The sequence below is a fragment of the Thalassophryne amazonica genome, chromosome 8 (assembly GCF_902500255.1).
Source record: "Thalassophryne amazonica chromosome 8, fThaAma1.1, whole genome shotgun sequence".
NCBI lineage: Eukaryota > Metazoa > Chordata > Actinopteri > Batrachoidiformes > Batrachoididae > Thalassophryne > Thalassophryne amazonica.
Window position 1 is genome coordinate 109,882,243 of NC_047110.1, and position 24,467 is coordinate 109,906,709.

A 24,467-nucleotide genomic window follows, 5' to 3' on the forward strand; every position below is an offset into this window, starting at 1 on the left:
CCTTGGGGCAACTGTTTGTTGTGATTTGGGCGCTATATAAATAAAATTGATTTGATTTGATTGTCAGCCATTTTCAGTCTTTTGTGCAGAAGTTGCTGCCATCTGTCTTCCACATTCCTATCCTTGATACCATTACTTCCTCATCACCTCTGTTTCCTTTCACCAACATGCCCATTGGAGGTCGTCTCCTATCACCACTCCTTTCATGCTTCGGTTCACTCTCTACCACCTCATCTAACTCACTCCAGACATCTTCATCTCACAAGCTGACTGTGGGGCATATGCGCTGGATGATATTCATCATCATCCCTTCACTCTAAAATTTCACATCTCATTTTTCCTCATCATCGTGCTTAGTTATGAACTAAAATTAGCTCACTCAGTCGTAGTGCATACTTCTGCAGTGGTGCAAAAGTGTTTTTGGGCTGGGGGATGAAATCAGAAATCTTGATTCTCAAAATTTGGTCACTAAAAACCTTAAAAAATTATTCAAATATATTGTCAATTTTGTCCACAAACTGCCGTTTTAAAAAATTGTATATATTTTTAGATGAGAAATAAAACTTTATATTTTGACACTTTTATCAATAATGCAGAATGAGAAATGTTGCAGCATTAAAATGAGCAGGAAGTCTCATATCACTTGTATTAATACACTTTAGTGACTCGAACACGTGACTCAAACACTGACACCATTACTGAGATGATCTATTTTTGTCAGTGGTTAACCAGCTAATTTAATTCCCCGCTGATTTGACTCGTAGATTCCATGGTGCGCAGTGAATTTGGCTGCTGTTTTGTCTTATTGCCAGTTAACAACATGCTGAATGGCTGTTGATATTTACAGCCAAGTGTGCATTGTAACAGCTCGTACGGCGTCAATGGTTAACCGCCCCAAAGGCGATTCAGGGTGAGATAAGCTGCCAACAACATGAGCATGGCATGTAACCTGTGCCTGGAGTCTTCCACACACCACAAATCCTGCTCTCGTTATTATCTTTCGATCATGTTTCTGTCTCACGTATTGACACGCTGGGCAGGAGACGGAGTGCATGTGTGTGCATGCCTACAGGAGACTCAGAAAATGGAAAGTTCCTGCAGTGGTTTTCCATGATGGGGACAAGCAGATGTTTGCAGAAGAGGGTCAGAGATGGTAGATGATGTCTCCCCCTGCTGTCAGCTAGAGTGATACTACCTGCTTGTTATCTGGTGATACACTCTGAGAATTCAGCAAAACAAAATGCAAAGCATTTTCTCTCTTATAAATATAATTATAAAACAACAAATTGCTCTTTTGCAAGCATCTGACAAAAGTTCAGGAGTGAGTTCTGAGTGATCCTGTGCATGCAAAATTTAAATTTTAAAAAATGCAGCATTTCAAAGGTCATGTGGTCTTCAGTATTGTTCTTATGTTTTTGGACATTCAGTGAGCTTTTAAGCAGTAAACAAATTGTGCAAAAGTCTGAAGCATTGTGTTTCCATGTAAATCTGATTTTGTGTTTTTTCTTCCAGTTGTGTTGAATTAAATTTGGTGAGTGTTTGTGTTTGTGCAGCAGAGAGATGAAAATGGAGAAGCTGTCCTGCAGCGGCATTGCCAGAATAACACCTTCCAGTCATGTGGGACCCTCAACCCACTCTACCACCACTGCAGGTGATAAAACCCAGAGTACACCCGTTTGTTTGCATTTACACGCACATTAGGCCCGTTTGTGCGCAGGAACGTTGCGAACATTTACAGGAACGCGCAGTAACTGGCCTCCGCTGTTGTGTCTTGACTGCTATGAAAACCCACCCGGCTAGTGCTAATGATGCCTAGCTAGCAAGTAAACTTTAACCTTAACATAAGTTGTAAAGCAAAAAGTCAATTTTGCTTGCTAACTATTGCTAGGATTCAATATTTGTATCCTTCTCAAGGTATTCAATCCTCATTGGACATGATCCGTTGCCTGGATCTCTTTGCCCTTCCATCTGTCACCTTTTCTCTCCATTGTTTGTTCTTCTGCTTGTTTCTGCTTAAGCTCCGTCACACCATGGCCGATCAACGAAATGTTAAGAGGAACTGATAAGAATTGTTTGGATTTCTGTTTGTGCTCCTTTTTGTCATACAAAAGTCCTTTTCACATCTGCAAAATAAGTTCCTTGTCGGCTGATGTCCACAGAGTCAGTCAAAAAGTTTGCGTTTGCTTAAAATGTTGAGCGGACATCATGCAGAGAGCTTTCCCGCTGCCTGCCTGTTTACCATTTTGTCCTCTCCTTGGTATTTACTTTTATGACACTCATGTGTTCATATCCTCTGGCTGTCTGATGCTTCAGACTGGGCTTCTGATTGGCCAAAGCTCTGACGCAGAGTATGAATTTGCACAAGTGGAGAAAGGAACTGGTGCAGCTGTTCCAGGTCAGACTGAAGAACAAGACAGTGTGGCTGCAAGCTTTTAATCTTTTTTTTAAACTCTGTACCTCAGAGTGCCCAGCAGATTGTCTTGGTGAGAAGGTGCCACAGAGTTATTGATTCTTGTACACATTTGTGTTAACACCTTGGCGAATCCTGCTGAAATCCAGCTTCCCCCAGCATGTACACTCAACAAAAATATAAACGCAACACTTTTGGTTTTGCTCCCATTTTGTATGAGATGAACTCAAAGATCTAAAACTTTTTCCACATATACAATATCACCATTTCTCTCAAATACTGTGCACAAACCAGTCTAAATCTGTGATAGTGAGCACTTCTCCTTTGCTGAGATAATCATCCCACCTCACAGGTGTGCCATATCAAGATGCTGATTAGACACCATGATTAGTGCACAGGTGTGCCTTAGACTGCCCACAATAAAAGGCCACTCTGAAAGGTGCAGTTTTATCACACAGCACAATGCCACAGATGTCGCAAGATTTGAGGGAGCGTGCAATTGGCATGCTGACAGCAGGAATGTCAACCAGAACTGTTGCTCGTGTATTGAATGTTCATTTCTCTACCATAAGCCGTCTCCAAAGGCGTTTCAGAGAATTTGGCAGTACATCCAACCAGCCTCACAACCGCAGACCACGTGTAACCACACCAGCCCAGGACCTCCACATCCAGCATGTTCACCTCCAAGATCGTCTGAGACCAGCCACTCGGACAGCTGCTGAAACAATCGGTTTGCATAACCAAAGAATTTCTGCACAAACTGTCTCAGGGAAGCTCATCTGCATGCTCGTCGTCCTCATCGGGGTCTCGACCTGACTCCAGTTCGTCGTCGTAACCGATTTGAGTGGGCAAATGCTCACATTCGCTGCTGTTTGGCACTTTGGAGAGGTGTTCTCTTCACGGATGATGCGAAGGAGATGTGTTGCACTGCATGAGGCAAATGGTGGTCACACCAGATACTGACTGGTATCCCCCCCAATAAAACAAAACTGCACCTTTCAGAGTGGCCTTTTATTGTGGGCAGTCTAAGGCACACCTGTGCACTAATCATGGTGTCTAATCAGCATCTTGATATGGCACACCTGTGAGGTGGGATGGATTATCTCAGCAAAGGAGAAGTACTCACTATCACAGATTTAGACTGGTTTGTGCACAGTATTTGAGGGAAATGGTGATATTGTGTATGTGGAAAAAGTTTTAGATCGTTGAGTTAATCTCATACAAAATGGGAGCAAAACCAAAAGTGTTGCGTTTATATTTTTGTTGAGTATATATGTGTCTGAAAACCATAAAAATTGTTCTCCTGAATGCAGCTCTTTGTTGCTAGTGGAAATGTGACACCATATGTCCACCAGAGCCCCAAATTCATGAGAGACCGACGGATTACACAAGTTTGCCATCGGGCAAACTATTTAAATACGTAATGAATCAGTTTGCTCTGTCTGTCATAGTGTGACACAGACTTTACCTCCATTTTAATGCCACTTTCTCGTGCAGCAATTCGAACAATCAGCTATAAAGTACATATCACCAGCAGGGACTTCCCTCGCCCCTGAAAAAGGTTCTGAAAAATCACTTTTTAGGGGTGGTCACTGCAGCGGAGTCACAAAACCCTGTGGTGGAAACAGGCCTATGAAGAAACCATCTGCAAAATGAACCTAAATGAGCTTGTCACTGTAACTGTGCGTGACAAGTCTGTACAAGTACACAGCTGTTTTTCTTTGAAGTTGTGGAACAATGCTACGTTGGTTGTGTTGCAGGTGAGTTGCGAGTGGAAGTGGACACCGTGTCCCCACCATCACCCTGTCTCCATAGACAGCAGCTCGTCCTCGGGGTACTCCAGCTCCTCCTGCTCCCCTCGAACACCACTGTGCTGCGACTCAAACTTGGACAGGACCAGAGACATTCACAGGCGTAAGGAGGAGGCGTCTTCTACTCACATGCAAACCCTGCACGCTGTGCACGTGGGGATATATCCATAGTTCATCACAAATGTTTTGCTAATCAATATAAACTTTAGATTGTTTTCTCTAGCCCTATTGTTTGCAGAGATATAACAAAATGTTTTTTTGCACCATGTTTTTGTTGACCTTGACCTTTTCTAGATCCTTTCCAAAAGTTAATAATCTTGAGATATCCATCCAGGCAACATTCCTGTTTTATGTTATCTTGTTCAGACAGACACACAAACACACAGAACCAATTCTGATACCGTACCCACTTCACCGGCACACAGGATGATAATCTGCAAAATAACACAGAAACAGAACATCTCTTAAATTTCTCTATTTATTTGGGGGAAATGTTGGAATGGTGCAGAAGGTCTCTGCAGTGGTTGGTAGTTTTTTCCTTTCAGTCGTCTGTGTCTGTTTCAGGTGTGTCGGGTCCAGATGCAGCAGGCGCTGGTCCGGAGAAGGAACGCTCATGTCGGCCCACAGCCCAGGTCCTTCCTGTTCAAACCGAACCGGCTCCCTCTCTTCCGCCTTCTTGCTCCTCCCATCTCACCTTTGGCCTCCCACAGTCGCCTTTCCACCCACAGTCCCTGCTCTTTTCCAGCTCAAACCCAGCACGGATCCTGACTTCCCCTCGCAAACCCAGGCCCCCTCCCCTGTGCTCGGAGGACAGGACTAAGCCTCTGGGTTTGGGTCTGCCGGCACCCAGTTCCAGCTTCGGTACGGGGCTCGGCGTTGGGATTGGAGTCAGGATGGACACCCTGATCCCTGGACTGAATACAGACAGCTCCTCTGTGCTCCAGGACCTCGGCGGGTTGTCGTGGACTGGCAGGCGGTGCTGTGAGAACGATGGTAGAAACGAGTTCTGCTCTTACCTCCACTTCCAACAGTGTCCACCACGTCTCCCATCCGCCGCTCCACTTCCACCTCTCGTCCTCGACGTCCTCGCCCTCACCATCCGGATTGCTATTCTACCCACCTGCTTCCTCCTCCTTCCCGTCTTTCACCTCTTTCTGTCCCTCAGCCAAAGCAGGCTCCCAGTCTGGGGGCTCTGGCAGTGGAGGTGGAACTGGAGTTCTCGCGATGGCGGCCGCCAGCAGCGTCCCTGTTGGCAGCAGTACCCGGTAACAGTTACTATGCACCCCTGCCTACTTCTAGCCCCTCCCTTTCCACACCTTCTGCTCCACTGGACTGCTCCACTGTCAATCAAGGCTCAGGTCACACACACCCCAGCATGTGTTTGCAGCTCATGCGGTTGCCGGGGGAACTGCGGAGCATATGGAGCACTTCCTGGCTACGCGGCGGGCCGGCTACCTTCAGCCGCTGTCAGCCGGACCGTCGCTCTTCACGCTGGGCCCGCTGCTCCACCTCGGCCCGCTGATCGCCTCCTCGAGCACTGGCGGCGCGGGAGCAGCGTCTTTCTCCTACCCTTTGATGGTGCCTCCGCCCCTTTATCGCCACAGTCCTGTGCCACATGACCAACAGCAGGGCTTTGGTTTCTACCAGCCCCAGGGCATTGTGGGAAATGGAGGCCAGAAAAGGCTGGCGGGGAACGTATCCTGTTACAACTGTGGTGCCAGTGGACACCGAGCGGAGGACTGCAAACAACCACCCATGGACTCACAACAAGGTGAGTGAGTGAGTGTGAGTGAATGAATGAATGGGCAGTCCAGTCATTTTACTGCCTGAGCTTTGAAACATCTGAATGTTTCAAAGAGTTCACGTCCACGGCGCATTTAAAACGTCCCTGAAGATGACGGGAACCACTGCCCCCCTGTGGTGGGACTTCAGACCACATTATAGGTAGTGTACCATACAATTAATATCCCTCTAGCTTTTTGATTCCATGACCTATGTCTGCGGCGGGTGTGAAATGTTGGTAAATGGAAGCCAATAGTACCACGAACAAAATATTGTTCTTCACAAGTGTAAATTTTGAGTATTACTGAGAACCACTGTCCCAAAATAACATCATACATCAAGTATACGTTGTTTTCAAAAACACATTCAAACTCAAATATAACACCATAGAAAGCATGGAATTGACTTTTAAATACTTTCACAAATATTTTTTGATTTTTCTTAAAAAAAAAAAAAAAAAAGCTTTTCAAAAGGGAAGTAACCAAAGTAACATGCTGTTGATGCACGTTTTTTTAAAGTGTCTGTCTATTAAAACTTGTTATAAACAGTTTATACATTGAAGCATTCCTATATAAGACACTCTCAAAACCTAAATATTACATTCTTAGTTACCTTTTTCATGGTTAAAGATGCCATTTAGGATAAAATAAGGCACTAGGAGGGACCCTGTTATTTTGGGGATTTTCAATAATCAATCAAGTTTAGTCAGGCGTTTTGACTTAGATACTGAAGATGCCATGTGAAATGGAATTTACTACTTATCCATGGATGATTAAAACAGTATTTGTTTAACACTTGACAAAAATTGATTGTTTATCATGCCTCCTTGCACCTTTCACCTTATTTGTCTAAATGCATATTCATGTATCATAATCTGGATTGACTTTGAACAGTTCTTCACCAAATTATTATTAATATTTTTTAAGAACATTAATAGGAATATTCTGAAAAAACATGGAAAAACATGATTTGGTAAAAGAAGATACACAAATGACTAATTTTTCCATAGTGTCCAAAGTCACCCCACTGTCCAAAATTCCCACAACTTATGGGAAGCGAAGTTAACAAGTATTTTTTTTTTGACACCATGTAATCATTTTCTGTTCATGACCATTTGTTAAAGTTACAACCATTTCCTCATCTAAATGCCATTAGCCACATTGTGATGCAGTTGACATTTGGAAGAAGTCATTTAAATGCATACCATGATCTTCAACTATCTATTGTTCCTATTATCAAGGAAAAGGAAAATGCTCATTATTTTTTGTTGTTTTTACAATTTGTGCAACAACTTTTTTTCTATTAGTCTAGCAGATAACTGAAACAGTCCTTCAAATAGTGATCTAAGCACCAAATTCAGCACAAATACTCCTTAGACTCTTGAAAAAAAAAGACTGGCCACTTCAATTTTCAATAGGTGACCAGGTGAATTGTTGAATTATTAAATTTATTAGACACGCATGCAACAAAATCTCACGCATATACAATAGCAAAACTCATAAACAAAGTAGTCATAGAAAAAAGACGGTAAGAAAAAAAAAAAATGTACACAGTGCCTAAAGGCGTAAGCAGAAGCAAAGCTTATCAACGCCTACACCCCTCCATGAAGTAAAATCAAACCAGGCATATGTGCCTGTTCATAAACGTTCATTTCTAAACAAAATCTGAACAGCAGCAGCTCATAATTACAATTAAAAGAAAACAAATATTTCCCAAACAGCTCCCAATACAAGCTGGTTACCACCTACATATTTCAGTAGAAAAGGTTCAAGTGTAACACCTTCATACAACACAACTCAACCACTTTCATCTAATACATATCTGGAGAACACCATTTCTTTGTATAAATATTTGAACCGGTTGATATCTGGACATTCCTTGAGTTTCTCAGGTAGAATATTCCATTTTTTAGGACCACAAATGGAGACACACAAGCATTTCCTGGTTGTCCTTGCACCAGCAGTTTTTGATACAACCCCTTAAATTATACATTCCTTCGCTTTGCGTAAAATATTCTTGAATTCTAAATGGTAATTGCTTATTTTTTGCTTTATACATCAATTGAACAGCCTTGAATGAAATCATATGATAGTTTTAATATCTTCAATTTAATGAACAATGGATTGGTATGATCCTGATACAATACAGAGTATGTAGTTATTTACCATCAAGAATGTGCTTTGCTTTATTTAATACTGCAATACTTTTGGATGTTTTCTTTTGAATATGTTGAATATGAGCTTTCCAGTTAATTCTGTCATCAATAATCACACCTAACAACTCTCTTTGACGCATGCTATGTTTACCCCAAGTACATTTAACTGTATATGTACATCCTTTTTATAATTTCCAAATAACATTATTTCAGTTTTAGACCAATTTAGTGACAATTTGTTAATATAAAACCAACTCTTCAACTTTATCATTTCAGTTCTTAAATCAAATAATAATTGTTGCAAATTCTCTCCTGAACAAAACAAGTTTGTAACATTAGCAAAGAGAACTGCTTTAAACACATCGAAAACTTTACATAAATTGTTTATTTAAAATAATTTTTTATTACATCATTACATTATGAGTATCAAAATTACCAATATTTCTGAATGTGGTTAATGAAGTGACTAAAGGAAATAACATTGGCAAACAGTATTATACAGATAGAACATGTATAGTCATACATTTTACAGCAGTCGACTGTTGGAGTACATTGTAAATACAGTGTAGTTCAGAATATATAAAAATATAATTAATATAGCGAAGCGCAGCAGTACGAATTAATAACTTCAAAGGGGATTGCCGTTTGAAATCAAATGACACCTCTTTCCAAACGTTGTAAAACAAACAAACTACAGTCAAACAAAACATTGTTTTCCTACCAAAATGAGACGTCCTGCATTCTTTATGAATTACATTGATGCAGACGTGCAGCTTAGCTCAGGGGTATGGAGAGACATTCATGCCATTAATGTCTGAAAGGAAATACTTTTGAGACAAACTACAGATTTTGTTTATTGTTATTTATGTCCAGAGATCAAGGATCCAGTGTCCAATTTCATATTTATTTACTTTAAGACTCAATAAAATGTTACTGACATAGAAAACCTCTAAAGTCTACTTTTAGTACACAGAAAATTCACAAGAGGTATCGATAAGGAATCGATAAGGAATTGGATCGATAAGCGGAATCGATATTGGCATCAATATCGAGAAAATATCAATACCCATCCCTATTTGTGAGTATTCCTAGCATGTGATTAGCTTACCTGAGTATTTTAAAGTAGAAAATATTTTAAAAACGTAAATGTGACAGTACTACAATCCTAAATTGGTCATTTTTTCACAAAGAAAGGCCAGAAAAGCCGTGTGACACTCGCAGCTGTGATTCCCAGTTATTTTCAGTTATGCCAAAAAAATGTATGTGGGACTGATCTCTAATTTGAAAGACAAATATGACTGCTACAATTTCAGTTTTTTTTTTTTTTTTACATTTCATCGCTATGACAAAAAAAAAAAAAAAAGAATTGGAAGCACTGTGATCAACTATTGAACACAGTGTTTCTTCAATAATTTCTCTTTTATTCCTAAGTTTCAACTATAATTTAAATCTCAAGGAACATGGAGAGTATAGCATAGAGGGGGAGGGGCTAAAAACTTCTTTACATTAATACAGTATCGTTGTAAAAAAAAGAATCATAACGACAGTTGTGAAGTAGTATTACTTTGAGATTCTGCAACAATTATTAAATTTTAAATTATTGTTTGATATATGCACAGATAATGAAAAGCTTCACTCATTAATGTCAGCAACATTGAACATATTAAAATAAAAGGAAACACAGAATAGCAATAAAATAGTATCGTATAAAAGTCCATAAAACAAAATGAAATACAAATTCATAAGGATAAAATAAAAAGCAACTAAAAATGAACAACAAATCAGGTTGATTTTTTTCATTCAACCCACATTTAAATTTGGGGCAACAAAAATAGATCCAGTCATGGATGATTATTGTTGACATTTACATGGATCGATTTTTGACGCATTAGTTATTGCATGCATCAAAAATTTTCTATATTCTTCTTATTTACATTATTACATGTAGGCAAATTCAAAACTGCCCACCCTTTCTGTAGGTCATGCAATATTTCCACACAACCCACTGCCTATTATGGCTTTTGACAAAGCGCTGGTATAAATGGTAACATGGAGCCAATATGACAATTAAATGAGGACATTTTGACCAAACTTCAAACTTGAAGGTGTTTAATAAATTATATTTGCTGAAGAACAAAATATTTTTTTCTATTATATTCACTGAAAATCTCCCAGCGGACTGATGTGTGAATTGCTGCATTTTAAAGTGGCCAGTTTTAAGAAAACTTTGTAGAGTCTTGAAATGATCTGTTAGTAGAAGCAGTTTTCACATGTTGTGAAAATTTTATGTTTTGACATGGAAAAGCTGCAAACAGGAAAAAATTAAAAGAAAATGTTTCCAGGGTATGTGCAGGTGCCTGAAATCCTTGAAAATGTCTGAAATTGTAATTTTAAATTTACGCCTCTGGATCCCCTACAAAGAGTTTGAGTACTCGGTCCAGGATAGGGAAGTGCGGGATGAGCTGTTTGGTCTACTGCCACAGTAATGCAGACCCGGATAAGTGTAGAAAATGAATGAATGAGTGACTCTCTGTCAAGTCCGGGTTGTAATGCAAGTCTTCAGATTAAAGCAGTCACGAGAACCAAGGCTTCTGAATCCAAACTAAACTCTGAAAATGTGACGTGTTTTTCTGCCATCTGTACTCAGGATGCAGTTTTTATTCCCAGTTTGGAAACCCAAGTGCCAGCCTCAATGCTGTTCCTGGAGATCACCTACCCTCCACGTTTTCTGGGTCCACCCACTGTTAGTTAACTAAGTCAGGTTTCAGACGATCAGGAGCGAGGGCAGGTGGCCTCCAGGGGCAGGGTCGTGACCGCTGCCTTCGAGAGAGTAGGAGGGTGTCCATGATGAACCAGGATATTCCATCATTGTCCCGTGCTCTCTTTTTAACCACGGCAGATTTTCCAGATATTCCCCGTGAACTATGACATACTTTGCTGGTCCTGCACAATTGTGTGGAGCCAGTAATGTGCACGTCGTGACATCATCCTCAAGTTTTCTGGAAGCACCAAGGTTGTTCTAAAATACTACATGTGTGTGTCAAGTTCTTTTTGCACAAATGTCGATATGCATCTGGTGTTCTATTACATCATCAAACCGCGCACTCGATTACATCAGACTGCGCACTCTACTAAATCATCAGACCGCGCACTCGATTACATCAGACCGTGCACTCTATTACATCATCAGACCACACGCTCCTAAATCATCAGACTGTGCACTCGATTACATCATCAGGCCGCGCACTCGATTACATCATCAGGCCGCGCACTCGATTACATCATCAGGCCGCGCACTCGATTACATCATCAGGCCGCGCACTCGATTACATTACATCATCAGGCCGCGCACTCTGTTACATTACATCATCAGACCGCGCACTCGAGTCCATTGGCCCGCGCTCGATTACATCATCAGACCGCGCACTCTACTAAATCATCAGACTGCGCACTCGATTACATCATCAGACCGTGCACTCTACTAAATCAGACTGCGCACTCGATTACATCATCAGACCGTGCACTCTACTAAATCAGACTGCGCACTCGATTACATCATCAGACCGTGCACTCTACTAAATCAGACTGCGCACTCAATTACATTGGCCCACTCTCTCTGTTACATTACATCATCAGACCGTGCTCTGTGACATCATCAGACCGTGCACTCGATTACATTATATCATCAGACTGCGCTCTGTTACATCATCAGACCGTGCACTCGATTACATCAGACCGCGCACTTGATTACATCATCAGACCGCGCACTTGATTACATTGGCCCGCACTCTGTTACGTTACATCATCAGACCGTGGACTCTGTTACATCATCAGACCGTGGACTCTGTTACATCATCAGACCGCACACTCGATTACATTGCATCATCAGACTGCGCTCTGTTACATCATCAGACCACGCACTCTATTACATCATCAGACCACACTCTCTACTAAATCATCAGACTGCGCACTCGATTACATTACATCATCAGACTGCGCTCTGTCACATCATCAGACTGCGCACTCGATTACATTATCAGACTGCGCACTGGAGTACATTGGTCCGCGCTCTGTCACATCATCAGACTGCGCACTGGAGTACATTGGTCCGCGCTCTGTCACATCATCAGACTGCGCACTGGAGTACATTGGTCCGCGCTCTGTCACATCATCAGACTGCGCTCTGTCACATCATCAGACTGCGCTCTGTCACATCATCAGACTGCGCTCTGTCACATCATCAGACTGCGCTCTGTCACATCATCAGACTGCGCTCTGTCACATCATCAGACTGCGCTCTGTCACATCATCAGACTGCGCTGTGTCACATCATCAGACTGCGCTCTGTCACATCATCAGACCGCACTCTCTACTAAATCATCAGACCGCGCACTCGAGTACATTGGCCCGCGCTGTTACATCATCAGGCCGCGCACTCGATTACATCATCAGGCCGCGCACTCGATTACATCATCAGACCGCGCACTCGATTACATCATCAGACCACGCACTCGATTAAGAAACCTCCAGCAGAACCAGGCTCAGGGAGGGGCAGTCTTCTGCTGGGACTGGTTGGGGCTGAGGGAGAGAATCAAGAAAAAGACATGCTGTGGAGGGGAGCAGAGATCAATCACTAATGATTAAATGCAGAGTGGTGCATACAGAGCAAAAAGAGAAAGAAACACTCAGTGCATCATGGGAACCCCCCAGCAGTCTAAGTCTATAGCAGCATAACTAAGGGATGGTTCAGGGTCACCTGATCCAGCCCTAACTATATAAACTTTAGCAAAAAGGAAAGTTTTAAGCCTAATCTTAAAAGTAGAGAGGGTGTCTGTCTCCCTGATCCGAATTGGGAGCTGGTTCCACAGGAGAGGAGCCTGAAAGCTGAAGGCTCTGCCTCCCATTCTACTCTAGATCATCAGACGCGCACTCGATTACGTCATCAGACCGCGCACTCGATTACGTCATCAGACCGCGCACTCTGTTAGTCATCAGGACCGCGCACTCTGTTACGTCATCAGACCGCGCACTCTGTTTACGTCATCAGACCGCGCAACCTCTGTTACATTCATCAGACCGCGCCACTCTGTTACATCATCAGACCGCGCACTCTGTTACATCATCAGACCGCGCACTCTGTTACATCATCAGACCGCGCCACCTCTGTTACATCATCAGACCGCGCACTCTGTTACATCATCAGACCGCGCACTCTGTTACATCATCAGACACGCGCACTCTGTTACATCATCAGACCGCGCACTCTGTTACATCATCAGACGCGCACCTCTGTTACATCATCAGACCGCGCACTCTGTTACATCATCAGACCGCGCACTCTGTTACATCATCAGACCGCGCACTCTGTTACATCATCAGACCGCGCACTCGAGTCCATTGGCCCGCGCTCGATTACATCATCAGACCGCGCACTCGATTACATCATCAGACCGTGCACTCTACTAAATCATCAGACCGCGCGCTCGATTACATTGGCCCACTCTCTGTTACATTACATCATCAGACCGTGCTCTGTGACATCATCAGACCGTGCACTCGATTACATTATATCATCAGACCGTGCACTCGATTACATTATATCATCAGACCGTGCACTCGATTACATTATATCATCAGACCGTGCACTCGATTACATCATATCATCAGACCGTGCACTCGATTACATCATCAGACTGTGCACTCGATTACATCGGACCGCGCACTTGATTACATTGGCCCGCACTCTCTGTTACATTACATCATCAGACCGTGGACTCTGTTACATCATCAGACCGCACACTCGATTAGATTGCATCATCAGACCGCGCACTGTTACATCGTCAGACCACGCACTCGATTACATCATCAGACCACACTCTCTACTAAATCAGACCGTGTACTCGATTACATTATCAGACCGCGCACTCGATTACATTATCAGACCGCGCACTCGATTACATCATCAGACCGCACACTCGATTACATCATCAGACTGCGCACTGGAGTACACTGGTCCGCGCTCTGTCACATCATCAGACTGCGCTCTGTTACATCATCAGGCCGCACTCTCTACTAAATCATCAGACCGCACTCTCTACTAAATCATCAGACCGCACTCTCTACTAAATCATCAGACCGCACTCGAGTACATTGGCCCGAGCTGTTACATCATCAGACCGCGCACTCGATTACATCATCAGACCGCGCACTCGATTACATCATCAGACCGCGCACTCTGTTACATCATCAGACCGCGCACTCTGTTACATCATCAGACCGCGCACTCTGTTGCATCATCAGACCGCGCACTCTGTTACATCATCAGACCGCGCACTCGGTTACATCATCAGACCGCGCGCTCGATTACATTGGCCCACTCTCTCTGTTACATTACATCATCAGACCGTGCTCTGTGACATCATCAGACCGTGCTCTGTGACATCATCAGACCGTGCACTCGATGACATCATCAGACCGTGCACTCGATTACATCATCAGACCGCGCACTCGATTACATCAGACCGCGCACTTGATTACATTGGCCCGCACTCTCTGTTACATTACATCATCAGACCGTGGACTCGATTAGATTGCATCATCAGACTGCGCACTGTTACATCGTCAGACCACGCACTGTTACATCGTCAGACCACGCACTGTTACAGCGTCAGACCACGCACTGTTACAGCGTCAGACCACGCACTGTTACATCGTCAGACCACGCACTCGATTACATCGTCAGACCACGCACTCGATTACATCGTCAGACCACGCACTCGATTACATCGTCAGGCCGCGCACTCGATTACATCATCAGGCCGTGCACTCGATTACATCATCAGGCCGTGCACTCGATTACATCATCAGGCCGCGCACTCGATTACATCATCAGACCGCGCACTCGATTACATCATCAGACTGCGCACTGGAGTACACTGGTCCGCGCTCTGTCACATCATCAGACTGCGCTCTGTTACATCATCAGACCGCACTCTCTACTAAATCATCAGACCGCACTCGAGTACATTGGCCCGCGCTGTTACATCATCAGACCGCGCACTCGATTACATCATCAGACCGCGCACTCGATTACATCATCAGACCGCGCACTCGATTACATCATCAGACCGCGCACTCGATTACATCATCAGACCGCGCACTCGAGTACATTGGTCCGCGCTCTCTGTTACATCATTAATCAATCAATCAATCAATTTTATTTATATAGCGCCAAATCACAACAAACAGTTGCCCCAAGGCGCTTTATATTGTAAGGCAAGGCCATACAATAATTATGTAAAAACCCCAACGGTCAAAACGACCCCCTGTGAGCAAGCACTTGGCGACAGTGGGAAGGAAAAACTCCCTTTTAACAGGAAGAAACCTCCAGCAGAACCAGGCTCAGGGAGGGGCAGTCTTCTGCTGGGACTGGTTGGGGCTGAGGGAGAGAACCAGGAAAAAGACATGCTGTGGAGGGGAGCAGAGATCAATCACTAATGATTAAATGCAGAGTGGTGCATACAGAGCAAAAAGAGAAAGAAACACTCAGTGCATCATAGGAACCCCCCAGCAGTCTAAGTCTATAGCAGCATAACTAAGGGATGGTTCAGGGTCACCTGATCCAGCCCTAACTATAAGCTTTAGCAAAAAGGAAAGTTTTAAGCCTAATCTTAAAAGTAGAGAGGGTGTCTGTCTCCCTGATCCGAATTGGGAGCTGGTTCCACAGGAGAGGAGCCTGAAAGCTGAAGGCTCTGCCTCCCATTTTACTCTTACAAACCCTAGGAACTACATCATCAGACCGTACACTTTGTTACATCATCAGACCGTGCAACTCTGTTACATCATCAGACCGTTCAACTCTGTTACATCATCAGACCGTGCAACTCGAGTACATTGGCCCGCGCTCTGTTACATCATCAGACTGTGCTCTGTTACATCATCAGACTGTGCTCTGTTACATCATCAGACCACGCGCTCTGTTACATCATCAGACCACGCGCTCTGTTACATCATCAGACCACGCGCTCTGTTACATCATCAGACTGCACACTCGATTACATCATCAGACTGCACACTCGATTACATCATCAGACTGCACACTCGATTACATCATCAGACTGCACACTCGAGTACATTACATCATCAGACCGCGCGCTCTACTAAATCATCAGACCGCGCGCTCTACTAAATCATCAGACCGCGCGCTCTACTAAATCATCAGACCGCGCGCTCTACTAAATCATCAGACCGCGCGCTCGATTACATCATCAGACCGCGCGCTCGATTACATCATCAGACCGCGCGCTCGATTACATCATCAGACCGCGCGCTCGATTACATCATCAGACCGCGCGCTCGAGTACATTACATCATCAGACCGCGCGCTCGATTACATTACATCATCAGACCGCGCGCTCGAGTACATTACATCATCAGACTGCGCGCTCAATTACATCATCAGACCGCGCACTCGAGTACATTGGCCCGCGCTCTGTTACATCATCAGACCGCGCACTCGATTACATCATCAGACCGCGCACTCGATTACATCAGACCGCGCACTCGATTACATCAGACCGCACACTCGAGTACATTACATCATCAGACCACGCACTCTACTAAATCATCAGACCACGCACTCTACTAAATCATCAGACCACGCACTCTACTAAATCAGACTGCGCGCTCAATTACATCATCAGACCGCGCACTCGAGTACATTGGCCCGCGCTCTGTTACATCATCAGACCGCGCACTCGATTACATCATCAGACCGCGCACTCGATTACATCATCAGACCGCGCACTCGATTACATCATCAGACCGCGCACTCGATTACATCAGACCGCGCACTCGATTACATCAGACCGCACACTCGAGTACATTACATCATCAGACCACGCACTCTACTAAATTACATCATCAGACCACGCACTCTACTAAATCATCAGACCACGCACTCTACTAAATCAGACCGCGCGCTCGATTACATCATCAGACCGCGCGCTCGATTACATTACATCATCAGACCGCGCGCTCGATTACATTACATCATCAGACCGCGCGCTCGATTACATTACATCATCAGACCGCGCGCTCGATTACATTACATCATCAGACCGCGCGCTCGATTACATTACATCAGACCGCGCGCTCGATTACATTACATCAGACCGCGCGCTCGATTACATTACATCAGACCGCGCGCTCGATTACATTACATCATCAGACCGCGCGCTCGATTACATTACATCATCAGACCGCGCGCTCGAGTACATTACATCATCAGACCGCGCGCTCGATTACATCATCAGACCGCGCGCTCAATTACATCATCAGACCGCGCGCTCGAGTACATTGGCCCGCGCTCTGTTACATCATCAGACCGCGCACTCTGTTACATCATCAGACCGCGCACTCGATTACATCGGACCGCGCACTCGATTACATCGGACCGCGCTCTGTTACATCATCGGACCGCGCTCTGTTACATCATCGGACCGCGCTCTGTTACATCATCGGACCGCGCACTCGATTACATCATCAGACCGCGCACTCGATTACATCATCAGACCGCGCACTCGATTACATCATCAGACCGCGCACTCGATTACATCATCAGACCGCGCACTCGAGTACATCATCAGACCGCGCACTCGATTACACTGGCCCACTCTCTCTGTTACATTACATCATCAGACTGCGCTCTGTGACATCAGACCGCACACTCGATTACATTACATCATCAGACTGCGCTCTGTTACATCATCAGACCGCGCACTCGATTACATCATCAGACCACACTCTCTACTAAATCATCAGACCGCGCACTCGATTACATCATCGGACCGCGCACTCGATTACATCATCGGACCGCGCACTTGATTACATCATCGGACCGCGCACTCGATTACATCATCAGACCGCGCACTCTCCTAAATCATCAGACCACACATTGTACTAAATCATCAGACCGCGCACTCGATTACATCATCAGACCGCGCACTCGATTACACTGGCCCACTCTCTCTGTTACATTACATCATCAGACTGCGCTCTGTGACATCAGACCGCACACTCGATTACATTACATCATCAGACTGCGCTCTGTGACATCATCAGACCGCACACTCGATTACATTACATCATCAGACTGCGCTCTGACATCATCAGACCGCACACTCGATTACATTACATCATCAGACTGCGCTCTGTTACATCATCAGACCACGCACTCTACTAAATCAGACCGTGCACTCGATTACATCATCAGACCGCGCACTCGATTACATCATCAGACCGCGCACTCGATTACATCATCAGACCGCACTCTCTACTAAATCATCAGACCGCACTCTCTACTAAATCAGACCGCGCACTTGATTAAATCATCAAACCGCGCGCTCTGTCACACAAACCGCGCGCTCTGTCACATCATCAGACCGCGCGCTCTGTCACATCATCAGACCGCGCGCTCTGTCACATCATCAGACCGCGCGCTCTGTCACATCATCAGACCGCGCGCTCTGTCACATCATCAGACCGCGCGCTCTGTCACATCATCAGACCGCGCGCTCTGTCACATCATCAGACCGCGCGCTCTGTCACATCATCAGACCGCGCGCTCTGTCACATCATCAGACCGCGCGCTCTGTCACATCATCAGACCGCGCGCTCTGTCACATCATCAGACCGCGCGCTCTGTCACATCATCAGACCGCGCGCTCTGTCACATCATCAGACCGCGCGCTCTGTCACATCATCAGACCGCGCGCTCTGTCACATCATCAGACCGCGCGCTCTGTCACATCATCAGACCGCGCGCTCTGTCACATCATCAGACCGCGCGCTCTGTTACATCATCAGACCGCACGCTCGATTACATCATCAGACCGTACACTGGATTACATCATCAGACCGCACACTCGAGTACATTACATCATCAGACCGCGCACTCTACTAAATCATCAGACCGCGCGCTCGATTACATCATCAGACCGCGCGCTCGATTACATCATCAGACCGCGCGCTCGATTACATCATCAGACCGCGCGCTCGATTACATCATCAGACCGCGCGCTCGATTACATCATCAGACCGCGCGCTCGATTACATCATCAGACCGCGCGCTCGATTACATCATCAGACCGCGCGCTCGATTACATCATCAGACCGCGCGCTCGATTATATTACATCATCAGACCGCGCGCTCGAGTACATTACATCATCAGACCGCACACTCGATTACATCATCAGACCGCACACTCGAGTACATTACATCATCAGACCGCGCGCTCTACTAAATCATCAGACCACGCGCTCGATTACATCATCAGACCGCGCGCTCGATTACATTACATCATCAGACCGCGCGCTCGATTACATTACATCATCAGGCCGCGCGCTCGATTACATTGGCCCGCGCTCTGTTACATCATCAGACCGCGCTCTGTTACATCATCAGACCGCGCACTGTTACATCATCAGACCGCGCACTCGATTACATCATCAGACCGCGCACTCGATTACATTGGCCCGCGCTCTGTTACATCATCAGACCGCGCACTCGATTACATCATCAGACCGCGCACTCGAGTACATTGGCCCGCGCTCTGTTACATCATCAGACCGCGCTCTGTTACATCATCAGACCGCGCACTCGATTACATCATCAGACCGCGCACTCGATTACATTGGCCCGCGCTCTGTTACATCATCAGACCGCGCACTCGATTACATCATCAGACCGCGCACTCGATTACATCATCAGACCGCGCACTCGATTACATTGGCCCGCGCTCTGTTACATCATCAGACCGCGCACTCGATTACATCGGACCGCGCACTCGATTACATCATCGGACCGCGCACTCGATTACATCATCGGACCGCGCACTCTCCTAAATCATCAGACCGCGCACTCTCCTAAATCATCAGACCACACATTGTACTAAATCATCAGACCGCGCACTCGATTACATCATCAGACCGCGCACTCGATTACACTGGCCCACTCTCTCTTACATTACATCATCAGACTGCGCTCTGTGACGTCATCAGACCGCACACTCGATTACATTACATCATCAGACTGCGCTCTGTGACGTCATCAGACCGCACACTCGATTACATTACATCATCAGACTGCGCTCTGTGACGTCATCAGACCGCACACTCGATTACATTACATCATCAGACTGCGCTCTGTGACGTCATCAGACCGCACACTCGATTACATTACATCATCAGACTGCGCTCTGTGACGTCATCAGACCGCACACTCGATTACATTACATCATCAGACTGCGCACTCGATTACATTACATCATCAGACCGCGCGCACTCGATTACATTACATCATCAGACCGCGCGCACTCTGTCACATCATCAGACCGCGCGCACTCTGTCACATCATCAGACCGCGCGCACTCTGTCACATCATCAGACCGCGCGCACTCTGTCACATCATCAGACCGCGCGCACTCTGTCACATCATCAGACCGCGCGCACTCTGTCACATCATCAGACCGCGCGCACTCTGTCACATCATCAGACCGCGCGCACTCTGTCACATCATCAGACCGCGCGCACTCTGTCACATCATCAGACCGCGCGCACTCTGTCACATCATCAGACCGCGCGCACTCTGTCACATCATCAGACCGCGCGCACTCTGTCACATCATCAGACCGCGCGCACTCTGTCACATCATCAGACCGCGCGCACTCTGTCACATCATCAGACCGCGCGCACTCTGTCACATCATCAGACCGCGCGCACTCTGTCACATCATCAGACCGCGCGCACTCTGTCACATCATCAGACCGCGCGCACTCTGTCACATCATCAGACCGCGCGCACTCTGTCACATCATCAGACCGCGCGCACTCTGTCACATCATCAGACCGCGCGCACTCTGTCACATCATCAGACCGCACTCTCTACTAAATCATCAGACCGCGCAACTCGATTACATCATCAGACCATGCACTCGAGTACATCGGCCCGCGCTCTGTTACATCATCAGACTGTGCTCCGTTACATCATCAGACCACGCACTCTACTAAATCATCAGACTGTGCACTCGATCATCAGACCGCGCACTCTACTAAATCATCAGACTGCGCACTCAATCACCCCAGTGGGTAACTGTGATCTTCACACACCGGTTCGTCCCTGTTGGACACCAGGATCTTCTGGGATGCAGATCCATGATGGTGGGGGCGGGCCTTCAGTCTTTCACTGATCACCAAAAAATTTTTCCCCCCACACCAACTCTGCATCTGATTGGTCAACAGATGGTCCTGACATTTAAAGTGATGCTTCAGAATTGTCTTCCAATATTTAGAATTCCAGCTCGTGTCCTCATCTTTCTGTAAAGCAGGAACCAGCTGTTCATCTCAACGTGGTAGCACTAATGGAATATTTCTGTTTTTCTCAGGAACATTTCGACTGAAATTCACTCCTCACTCTGACACGAAAGACTCAGCAGACTGACCGCAGGACACGGACATGACGCGGGATTTGAGCTGTCGCACAGAAGAAACATTACAGAGACTATCAGATGGCGTCTTCTCAGCGCAGCAAGTCTGTCAAACAGAGAGGAGGAGGAGAAGGTCAGAGGTCGTCTGTGACCTGGAAGTGCTGCCAAAATCTGAAAAACGCAAAAAAAAAAGAAAGAAAAAAAAGACGACTTGGGAGGTGAAACAACTCTGTCAGTTCCTGCAGACGCAGAGTCCATTTTCAGAGAAAAGGAGCTGTTTGTCAGTCCACATGAGCCGCCTGTTCACCCCGCGTCTCCTCCGTGTCCATCCTGCGCCTCACCCCGCGTCTCCTCCGTGTCCATCCTGCGCCTCACCCCGCGTCTCCTCCGTGTCCATCCTGCGCCTCACCCCGCGTCTCCTCCGTGTCCATCTTCCTCCTCACCCCGCGTCTCCTCCAGGTCTGTCCTCAAAGCTCGGTCTGTTCAGGTTTCAGGCTGCACAGATCAGAGACTCTCTGGACTCTGCGGCTCTGACGGTACAGTTTAGCGTTTACACGTGGAGTCTGGAGTCCTTATTCTGTCTTTAAGGATTTTCACTGGCCACCTTTTAGAACCTCAGCAGTACCTGGACCACATTCTGTTGCTGCTCTGAGTCTGAGAACCTGTTTGAAACCAGTTCAACTGTCTGAATGTGTCAAATCATCCAAACCAGATTTTTTATTTTTATTTTTTAAGCACTTTGAGGCAAAAAGTGCAACAAGTTTTTAAAAAAGGTTTTAATGTTGTATTGAGGAACTTTTTTATTTTCTTCCTAATATCCAGTACTGTGCCATTTACTCACAATCAGTTTATTTTTCAAAATAATAAACAGCTGATAAATGTCTAATATTTATACAAAAAAAAAAAAAAAATCTTGACATCGCTTCCTCCAAGCAGAATTGTTATTGACATTTTCTTGCTGTGTTGTTTTTATTTTAACATTCAGCTGTTGGGAAAAATGTTTTTGTCAGGTTTTTATTTTGATAACTGGCTTATTTTTGTAATGAAAATGGGGAAGGAAAAAAAAATCTCCCACTTTTTTTGCTAGAATGTTTAAAATTTAATTTTCCATGTCAACGCATTCATTAAGAGGACTTTCAAAGAAACAAGCTGCGGCGCCTAAAACTGTCACAGTACTGTATATTCTCATAATACTAGTTATTTTCTTCATAAAGTTACTTTTTCTCGTATTCTAGTTTTGTTGTACAGTGCTTCATGGCGGCTCAGTTTGGTCATTTTGCTGTTTTGTCTTTATATAAACATGTTCTGACTCCAGGAGAGGTGAGGGTTTTTAAAGGAATGTCGTTAATCTGTATGCACAACTAAATGTGCGATTGAATGTTGAACATTGGCTAAATGTTGGCCAAGTCAGTTGAGTGTTAGCTAAGGTTCTCTTGAGCCTTAAGGCCCCCTGACACTTGTACGACATTGATCCGTGCACTTGCACGCACTCTGCTGTGCACGAAAGTAAACTCGTCTAAAACTTGTAAACTGTTGTAAAGTGTGCGCATTTCAAAGAAAATTTAGAAATTTTCAAAATCTCCATCATGCGTTAATTATGTAAACTTCAACGTGAAGATTACGCAAACAAGTCAAAAACACAATGTGTGAGTGCGCCGCATCACCGCAGCTCATCTGAACGATTATAACGAGGAGTTAAATCTATCATAAACATACTTTTACAGCTGCACACAAGAAGGGATGAACATGCAACTGTTTTACCAAGCCATTACAATATAAACATGACAAATAATTAACTTTTTAGACGGCTCCAAGTACTTTCTCCACCTCGTTCAGTGCACGCGTGAGAAAAGCTGCAGCTGGAACAACCCTCTGTGATTCCGGAAGCAATTAGAGGCATTTTCAACAGCCAACTCGCAGAGAAAATGATTAATCCGCTACAAAATAATTACTTTATATGTGCAGCGTTCAGCGCACAACGCGTGGCAGTCAGTGGAACAAAACACGCATCCAGCCGGGAACACAGCGGGTGGGATCGTCACAACAATGTGTGTGCAAGTGCGCGGATCAAAGTCATGCAAGTGTCAGGGCACCTTCAGCCAAGTGTCCACTAACATTTGGTCAACACTTAGCCGACATTAAGCTAAGTGGCAGTTGAACGTTGGCCAAGCCTTAAGGCCCACTGACACTTGCATCACTTTGATGCACGCACTTGCACACCATGTGTCGTGCAGGAGAGTAAACCCATCTTTTGACGGGTGCAGACTGAACGCGAGAGGGTCGTCGGTGCGTGCAATTGTGCAAAGAGAATTTTGAAATGTTCAAAAAATCTTTCACGCATAAATGCCGTGCAACGTGGTGCGATCAGCTCGCTAACACTACATGCAGCTCATCAAGTGCAGTAAAGAAGTGAACAGAGTGAGTGGTTGCGTCAGCGTAACCCATCAGAGCGCAGCTCATCTGATCGATTATAACGAGATGTTAAATCTATCATAAACATACTTTTACAACTGCACACAAGAAAGAAAGAACATGCAACTGTTTTACAAAGCCATGACAATGTAAACATGACAAATAATTACCTTTTTAGATGGCTCCAAAGGCTTTCTCCAGATCGTTTGGCATGCTGGAGCAGTCCTCTGTGATTCCATTTTCAGCAGCCAACTTGCAGAGAAAATGATTAATCTGCTACGAAATAATTATTTTATATACACAGCATCCAGCGCACATGTGGCAGTCAGTGGAACAAAGTATGGCGTCCAGCTGGGAACATAGCGGGTGGGATCATCACGACAACATGCGTGCAAGTGTGTGCATCAAGTGTCT

General features: G+C 45.3%; 1 pseudogene; it reads left to right on the plus strand.

Annotated features, from left to right (window-relative positions):
- The window catches only part of LOC117514987, a 39,093-nt pseudogene that overhangs the window by 13,274 nt on the left and 1,352 nt on the right, over positions 1-24,467 (plus strand).